The sequence below is a fragment of the Bos mutus genome, chromosome 27 (assembly GCF_027580195.1).
Source record: "Bos mutus isolate GX-2022 chromosome 27, NWIPB_WYAK_1.1, whole genome shotgun sequence".
NCBI lineage: Eukaryota > Metazoa > Chordata > Mammalia > Artiodactyla > Bovidae > Bos > Bos mutus.
The window spans coordinates 37,925,943-37,935,812 of NC_091643.1; positions in this window are offsets into that span (position 1 = coordinate 37,925,943).

A 9,870-nucleotide genomic window follows, 5' to 3' on the forward strand; every position below is an offset into this window, starting at 1 on the left:
CTTGCCTGGAGAATCCCATGGACACAGAAGCCTGGTAGGCTGCAGTACATGGGGTTGCACGGAGTTGGACACAACTGAAGTGACTTTGCAGCAGCAGAGGTGAAAGAGGAATAAGAAAACAATGGATCCAAGTTCTGTTCTGGAGGAGTTATACTGAAAAAAATTTTTTTCTCCAAAGGAAAGTGTGGCCAAAGTAATTCAGTAAATAAGCAAGTCAGCCTTATATGTCTATTAAGCAGGTTTCTTCTTGTTGTCCAGTCACCAAGTTGTGCCCGACTCTGAGACCCCATGGACTGCAGCATCCCAGGCTTCCCCATCCCTCACCATCTCCCAGAGTTTGATTAAGCAGGTTAGTGGACATCTAATATTTGCCACTTACTTAAATTGTTCTGTGAAATGAATGTTCAAAATTTTTAATTTATGGTTGATAAATTAATACTTAAGGAGATGGTTATTTTTAGCTTCTCAAGGCTTTGCGTTACATAACGCTTTATTTTCATGTTGAAACTTAGAGAGTGATCATGAGGCAAGATCCTTAGGGATTAATTTGTAAGTATTCTCAAATGCTTTAGTTGCCAGTGCATTTTAGTATCATTGCTTTTGGTATACAAATGGATTTTTCCCTCTCGTTCATGAAAATACAATTAAATTTTGAGAAGTATGTTGTTCAGTCACATGCCATTTCACCAGCTACAAGCATTTTACCTGTATAGGAAGGAACCAGGTAGGTGTTATAACCAGTTCAAAAAAATTTCAAAACTTCACAAATGCATATGATTGTGTAAAGGAATATTGAAATGAATTTCAAGTGCAAGCAAAAATTGTCTTTGTGGGGAAAGAGGAGCAAGTTAATTGAAACTTTATCAGACAGAACAGTATTTACATTATCTGTTACCTGCAAGTTAGAAGAAAAGAGCAAAACAGCTCAAAATGATGAATAGGATTCAAACTGGACAGTCAGAAGGGTGAGTGATACTCAGTGCTTGAATTTCCACTGGCTTTTCAGCAGCTGTGCTGGTGGTGTTTGGGGATCTTGCTTTGGCTCCATAGTGTACTCATTAAGGTGAAGAGCTGTAGACTTTAAATTTCATCAACATGACTGATTCCTAACAAACAGCACATGCAGGTTCATAGGGGAAAAAAGATAATCTCAAGGAATGAGTAGAAGTGAAGTAGTATTTAAGGCTTAGCTTAAAATAGCATAAGCATTGGCACAATTGTAAACTAGGATTGTCTAATAGCTACCAAGGCTTCAAAAGAGCATCTTAGTCTATCTTAGTCTATCTACTCGCCAATGTTTTTTCCCAAATCTTTATAGTCATATTTACCATTGTTCATAGCTGAGATTGTTTCGGTGGGGGTAACAGATGGAGTGTGTTATGATTATTATGGGACAAGTGTTAACCTCTGAATAGTGAAAAACCCTGGGATTTTTTTCTTTGGTTAAGGTACGGAGTTTCTGACATTATCTGAAAGAGCATATAGATTGTTTTAACAGGGCAATGCTAATTTTTCTAATAATGTCTAAGCGACAATTTTGAGTTGCCACTAGGTGGCACTACTGTACCCTTAGACAGCCAGGCAGTTGATCCCTCTTCTGCTGGTGGTCCGGAGGCCAATGCAAGTTCCCTCCCGCCAGGCTCCATCCGGAGTCTCTTCTCCTGGTCCTGTTTGCTCACTCATTAAGTTCTACTCGAAGCAACAATCAGATACAACTTTGTTGCTTATTCAGCCCTGAAAATCCACTCTCTGGATTGAAAGATATGTATGTTTACTGGAAATTTACAATTTCACCCATGAATACATTTCTCTAAGCCTTGAGCCTGTGACTCCTCCATCCCTCTTCTCCTGTGCTTTAACAACAACAAAAAAAGCTCAGCTTACAGAGCAGTGAAACATGAAAAGAAACACATTTACAAGTGAACAAGCAAGTGCAGCAACATAAACAAGATATTCCAAACCTTTTTACTGCCTGAGACTTATTAATAAATGCTGCTTCTTTGACATTGGGTTTCCATGTACATCATGACTGTCATGTCAACAATTTTATCGTTTTGTAAATGTTTTAATGAAATGAAAGGGCATCTAAGAATAATAGGAACCATAAAATGCTTTAATTCTATCTCCTGGTTTGAAGAAAAAAAAATGAAGTTCTAATTTATTTCATATAACTAAAAGGACTAAAAATTCTCCTCTGACTCTCTGCTCCTGGGTTCATATCAGCACATGCTTAGCATCCTTGCTGACTCACCTCTGGGAGTCCTCCTTTTCTCCTTTCTTTCCTCTCCTGACCCCAATCCTTAGACTCTTAGTGATGTAGAGGAAAGACTAGTGTATTGGGATCCTTGACCTTCTGGGGTCCTTTTTTGCTCAGAGGAGACAGTGATGTGAATAAAAGTGCTTGGATTTTTTTGAAGCCTTTGCCCTCCATTTATATGTCTGTCTAACTTTTATACATCTATCTTCCTCTCTGTTCTCTAATTTGTTGAAGACTTTAGCTCCCAGCACAAGGTCTTCCTCTCTAGTCCTGCTTCTGGTCAGAGAGGTCAGCATTTTTCCAGGTGACCCATCCAGCAGTCAGGCCTCTCAGCCCATCACATTCACCTCCAACCTTGTGCTCCAGTGTGTCTGGCTTTGGACAACATGCATCTTTGGGTCATCTGTGTTAAGACTGGATTTCTGAAGGGTCCAAGATAACCAGTTAGTGTACCAGTTTTATGTCCATACATGTAATGGTTCATTGTCTGAATCAACTTGACTGGGGGAGGAGGTGTCTGGATAGCTGTTGAAACATTATTTCTGGCTAAATATTATTTCACTATTATGGTTATAGATGAGATAATAATATTGATTCTGAAGTACTATTTTTTATTTCTAATGGGAGGACACATACTTACCTTTATATATAAATCAGTTTAATAGAGGATTAATTATTTGCTATTGCCAAGTAAAAGTAATTTTTTAAGGGGGAGATAAAATGAAGTCATTGTAATATATCATTCTGCTCAATCAGGGTGTGTTGATGTTCTTAAACTAACATCACATACCCTCCTTTTCAGAGAACTTAAATACAAAGTCTTAAAAGCAGTGTTTCTTAAAGCAAGGTCTCCTTGTAGCAAAACTACCAAGAAGTTTATTTAAAATTCAGCTTCCTAGACCTTCTAATCAGAACTTTGTGTTGCTAAGCTGCTTCAAAATTAAAAAAAAAAAAAACACGTTTTGCTTAACACATATGTTTAGGAGTCACCGTAGTGGGGCTTCCCTGGTGGCTCAGATGGTAAAGAATCTGCCTGAAATGCAGGAGATCTGGGTTCGATTCCTGGTTGGGAAGATCCCATGGAGAAGGGAATGGCTAGCCACACCAGCATTCTTGGCTGGAAAATTCCATGGACAGAGGAGCCTGGTGGGCTACAGCCCACTGGGTTGCAGAGAGCAACTAGCGCACACATGTGCGTGGGCACACACACACACACGGAGGAGGACGGACACACACACACGGTGGAGGACACACACACACACACACACACACACACGCTGGAGGACCACCTCCTCCCCGTTTGCCCAGGACTTCCCTGGTTCCAGCCCTGAAAGCTGCAGGTCCAGTGTCCTGAGAACCCCCCAGAGTCCCAGGCAAACCAAGACGGCAGCAGAATTTATCACCAAGAGCCAGCTATGGTAACAAAGACATCACAGCAGGTGCCAAGGCTTAGCATTTCAGTTACGCTTCTGGAAAACAAGAAGGAAAGGAGAGATTTAAGTCCCTATTTAAGTCACGAAAATGGTGTATCGAGTTCCACAGTGCGTTCGTGTGGTTAGGCTGACCTCTGGTGGGCATGTACTCTCAGCCACAATCACTTGAGAGGCGGATTTTTCTTTCAAGGTTTTTTATTTTCTTTTCCATTCAGAATGAAATACACTTCCCATAAAGTTTCTCCTCCGACGTTAAATATACGGCCGAAGCACTCTGCACTGACGCTGCAGACCGGCTTTACGGGGCTGCGCTGTAGTCGCAGAGCGGGGAAATGCGTGCGGTTGGGCCCCGTGTTTTTCTTAGTTATCAGTAGGGAGAGCCTAGCAAGATCGTAAATTTAAAATTGAGTCTCTGAGTACTAGCCTACATATCGGGCGTGTCCTCTGCCTTTCCATACAGTTCTCCCAGATTTCTATGTGTCTTTCTCCTTTGCTTCCTTCAGTTCTCTGATTCAACCTTACCTCATTAGACAGTCCTTCCTGACTACATAGTATACACATCAATTCTTTCCCTGATACTTTCTATCCTCTTTATACATTAGTCCTCCTTAGACCAATCAGCCACACCTGAAATCTATTCATCTCTCTCTCTCTCTCTCTCTCATCTTTCTTTCTTTCTATTGATCCATCCATCACTGCTGCTAAGTCACTTCAGTCGTGTCCAACTCTGTGCGACCACATAGACGGCAGCCCACCAGGCTCCCCCGTCCCTGGGATTCTCCAGGCAAGAACACTGGAGTGGGTTGCCATTTCCTTCTCTAATGCATGAAAGTGAAAAGTGAAAGTGAAGTCGCTCAGTCGTGTCTGACTCTTAGAGACCCCATGGACTGCAGCCTACGAGGCTCCTCGGTCCATGGGATTTTCCAGGCAAGAGTACTGGAGTGGAGTGCCATTGCCTTCTCCCCATCCATCACTACGCCCCTAGAAAAAGGCAGGGTCTTTGCCTATATTGATTACTGCCATACCTATAGCATCTTGAACAGGATGTCTTGTAGGTAGCAGTTGTTGAACAACATATGTTTCTCGAATGACTGAATGAATGGTCAGTTTTTCATTAGCCTAAAGTCAGTCCTCTTAAAGGCACTGAGCAGCCAAACACAGTGTATAAATCCTTGCACAGAAAAGTTTTCATTAAAAGAAATCACACTGTAGGTTGTCTTTTCAAAAGTAAACGGCCTAGTTACCTATTTTCATGAAGTGGAAATAGACTGGTAATGGCAGCGTGTGTCACTCACAGGTATCTGAATGCAACTTTGCTGCTATTTTTGCTTTTTTAAATTGAACCAGAATTTCAAGGCAGTGAGAGATTCTTCTCTCCTTTATCTATTGATGTTAAATCAATCTTAAAACTTTCTAACAGCCTAAAATATTATTAGGTGTATATATTATGCCCTTTAAAATATGCATACCATATATAGATTACTGTTGTTGTTGATATTGTCTAGCTAAGTTTACCTGGTGCTTATACGTAAGGCCATACAAACAGAGTAAACCATGCTACACATCTTCGATATCAGAGAATAAGAACCATTTTTCTTGTTAATATTCTTTGATTAAATAGGAGTGTGTTAAACATTTTTGAACTTTAAACTGAAAATATGTTTAAGAAGATCATAATGCTGATAGTGCTTGAGAAAAAATGATAAAAAGCAGTGCTTTACACTTTTTTCATTTCTTATTTTGACATAATTTCAGACCTGTAGGAAGGCTGCAAGAAAGGATTTCTTTTATCCAGATTCCCGTGTTAACATTTGCTACTTCTATTTTGCTGTATTGCTTTTTCCTTCTCAAATATGTTATACACACACACACACACACACACACACCCTCTCTTGTATATATATTTTTTCATTTTTTGAAAGTAAGCGTCAGACTTGATGCCCTTTTACTCTTAAATTTTTCAGTAAATATTTCCTGAAAGCAAAGATATTTTCTTTTTAATCAAAGTAGAAGTATCAAATAGAAACTTAATATTGATTTTATGATCTAAACTATAGACATTATTCACATGTTGCCAATAGTCCCAATAATATCTATAAAGGATACAAAGGAGAAAAAATCCCGGGTCAGGTTACCCTCTGTTGTTCTGTCTTCTCGGTCTGCTTTACTCTGAAAGCTCCTCAGTCTGTCTTTGATTTCATAACCTTGATAATTCTGGAGAATATAGGCCAGCCATTTCGTAGGTTGTGCTTCTACTTGCTTTAATGGAACACAGTGCACGATTGGATGTAGATTCTCCATTTTTGGCAAGAATATTCTAGAAGTATGTGGTGTTTCCTGTGTATCCATCGTGTGAGGAAGCTCAAGATGTCATTTGTCCTATTCCTAGTGATACGGACTTTAATGACTTCATTACAGTGGTGTCTACCCGTTTTCCCCACATAAAGTTATATTTTTCATTGTAATAAATAAGCATATTACAGGAGATAGTTGGTGAGTTAGGAACATAAAATTCCTGTTGTTAATCAGATTGACTTTTTAATCCATCAGATTTAGTTTTAGCATCTGCTAATGATTCTTTTGAAAGCAGTCATTACTATAAGTGTTGCCAAATGGTGATTCTCTAGTTCATAATAGTGCTGCTTTAATCAGAGATAAGATATATTCTATAATTGTTTTTATCTTCTCATCATTTAATTATTTTCGTAGTGGATTTGTATGTTCTCATTTTTTTCCCTACTGCTAGTTTTATCTAGCGTTAGTGACTTAATCATGTCTGACTCTTTGCAACCCCATGGACTGTAGCCTGCCAGGCACCTCTGTTCATGGAATTCTCCAGGCAAGAATGGCAAGGAGTGGGTTGCCATTTCCTTCTCCCAGTTTTGTTTAAGAGATCTTTAAAAATTGCCTAGATCATTTGGTAAAGAGCACAGATTTTATAGATCATTTCTTTCTTGTAATAAGTAATTATTTGCATTAGCCGTATTATTTTAATAAAGTAATGATGAGAGGGCACTATAGCCTCATGGCTGTCTCTTGATCCTATTTTTTGCTGTGAAATAGATGAACTAGCTTATGATCGTAGCTGTTTGCTGCTGTTGGTACAAATAATCAAATCATTTTTACAGTGTTTCTTCCACTAGAGTCAATTTTTTTTTTTTTTTTTGAATTATTTTTTGCTGCCTGCTCTCCAGTCTGTTCACTGGCCAGAGTCTAAACTGCTTAGGCACCTTTTTGTCCAGACTGATGCATGTTCAGCAACATGGATATGCCTGTACATATCCTGTACATGCCTGTGTGTACAGTAGGGAGCACTTGTAAGGTTGGCGGTGAATCCTAATGAGAAGAGCCCTGAATTAAGAGCCAGAGACCAGAGTGCTTCCAAGCAGGGAAGCCTGATAAACGGTAAAGTCCTTTCCAGTCTCTCCTTCCCCTTTAAGCAATGACAGTTCTGTGCGTCCTTGTCTCAGTGTAATTTATCTGTAGCAGGTAAAGAGGTATCACTTCATCAGTTCCCTTTTGATGTGTAACCAGTCGGCCCCAAAATGCAGTAGTTGGAAACAGTTGTGATTGACTGTATCTCATGACCAACTGACTGGGTGGTTCTCCTCTCCATGGGGGTTTGGCTGGAGTCACTGGTGTGACTGCGTTCAGTTGATACCTGTATTGTGTGGGGTGATCCAAGAACGTCGCTTTCACGCGTCTGGGGCCTTAGTGCCAGCCATCGGCAGAGTCACCTCTTTTTCTCCCCACTTGCTGCCTAATTTCACCTGGCCCCTTTTTCTGTCAAGACATCCTGGACTTCTTACCCTGAAGCTCAAGGATCTAAGACAGCAAATGTCAAAGTTTCCAGACCTATGAAGGGCTAGTCCCCAAACTGGCAGAGTGCTGCTTTTATTGGGCAGGTCACATTCTACTGGGCCAGGCCAGTCTGGTTCAGCAGGAGGGGGGTTCCACGTCTTCATGGAATTAATGTTATGTGCATGCAAGGAGGTGAGGAATTGTTGGCAGCTTATATTGGAAACTATCTGTAAGCAAGGTACATTATTTTTCAATTCTGCTCAGATTTATTTCTCCCATTTTTCAGTAGTCATATCCATTTTTCCCTCAGGAAAGTATTCTGCCAACTCCCAATACAAATGCTTTGGGGGAAGTCCCGTATCTAGCTCAAGTGTAATGCGTGGGACTTGGGTTTAGGTCATTCAGTGCATTGTATTACACTGACCACTGAGGTCAGGAGTGAAAATGTGATCTCATCAGAGTCAGGTGGGTGCAATAAAGTTTGCTTTCCTGGTTATTCTGAGATAGAGTGCCTCATTCTCTTCCTTAGTGGTCTTGAAGTTAAAATGGTGCCAGTAACCAGAAATAACATAGAATCGTCAGAGAATAGATTCAAGCAAGAAGTAGAGACCCAAGTTGGAGGAAAACCAGATCCTGATGACATAACTGAGTTCTGGATCTAGCTCGCTGGAGGCCAGAGCTCCACCTGGGTTTTCTCAGTGTTGTGATACAGTTCATTTCTGTGTGTAAAACGCCTGTGAGTTCACTGGACCAGAAGGGTTCCAACTTACAAAAGCAGAAAGCTAAAATTGTCTGCAGTTCTGTTCCCTTCTTGGCTTTTATAGCCCAATGTTTAAATGCCTTGAGAGAAGAGAGTGAGAAGAAAGAATTCCTTGGTGAGAAATATGGAGAGAAAAGGGCTTTTTCCAATATTCAAAAAGAGATTTTGTCAGGTGGAGCTTGGGAGTGGGTGGAGGAGACTTCAGTTAGGATCTGGTGTTGCCGTGTGCCTGAGCAGCTGGCCAGGTGACAGGCGGTGCATTTGGTAAGGCAGGACTCTCAGCTCCAGTGCGCTCTTTTTCTCCAAAGAAACCACAGCCAAGCGTGGGCATGGCTGCTGCAGAGCTGCTGGCTGGCAGGATCACAGAGAATGGGACGGTAAGAGCCCACATACAGGCTCTGAAAATAATGCACAAAGACCCCAGGGGTTCTGCAGTACTCTTGTGGGGAGACACTTTGGGACCCTCAAGGTCAGGTGGCCTGCCATCCATTCTAAGGGAATTTAAATTTAAGTTGCTGTCAAATTAACTTTTAGAAAATAAAAACTTTTCTGTGCATTAGAATTTGTGGACTGAGATTTGTGCTTATAAAGCACTAATAAAACATGAATTAAACCAGATTACTTAAGATTTCTGGGCAGCAGTATTTTCCTATACAAAAGCTGGAGGATGAGAGATCATCAAATCAAAATATCTTGTGTGTCTGTGATAGAGATTGTGTGTGTGTGTGTGTGTGTGTGAAATTTCTGTTAAAATGTTGAGCACCTACTGTGCGTCAAGCACTATACCTAATGCTGGGTGCACAGTGCTGAGAAGAGCCCTGGTTCCTGTCCTCCCAGAGCCTGTAGTTTAACAGAGACACAGGCACTGAGAAATGAAGCTTCAGTTCCTGTGATGGGAGGACAGGCTGTGTTTGGAGCATTTAGATGGTGTGTCCAAGTCCCCAGGTCATGAACAGCCCTTGAATCCAAGCTGCAAAACCCAGACAGTAGATATTTACAGAGCAAAGTAGGAGAGGAGATTGGTTGGGAGAAAGAGTTGTTTTAAGCCAAAGGGATAGCATATTCAAAGGTCTGAGAAAAGAGAAAATATGGCAAATAACAGGAACCTTAACAGTGATGGCTTCCCTGGTGGCCCAGTGGTAAAGAGTCCCCTGGTGGCCCAGAGGTAAAGAATTTGCTTGCCAGTGCAGGAGACAAGAGATATGGGTTTGATTCCTGGGTCGGGAAGATCCCCTGGAGGAGGGCATGGCAATCCACTCCAGTATTCTTGCCTGGGAAATACCATGGACAGAGGAGCCTGATGGGCCACAATTCATAGGGTCATAATGAGTAGGACATGACTGAAACTACTGAGGTGACTGAGCACGCATGCACATAGAGTGATGTGCAGGGTTAACATGAGGACTGATGTGAGGAATGACCGCCTCCAGAGCTGAGACTGGAGAGCTGAGTGGAGGGCGGCCACGGCACCATGTCCCCTCTATGCTGTTTCAAATGTTTTCTTAATTTTACAATTTGTCCCTCTCTCCACTCATTTCCCCTTGGTAACCTTAAGCTTGGTTTCTGCATCTGTGACTCAATTTCTATTTTGCAAATAGGTTCATTGGGATTGACATATA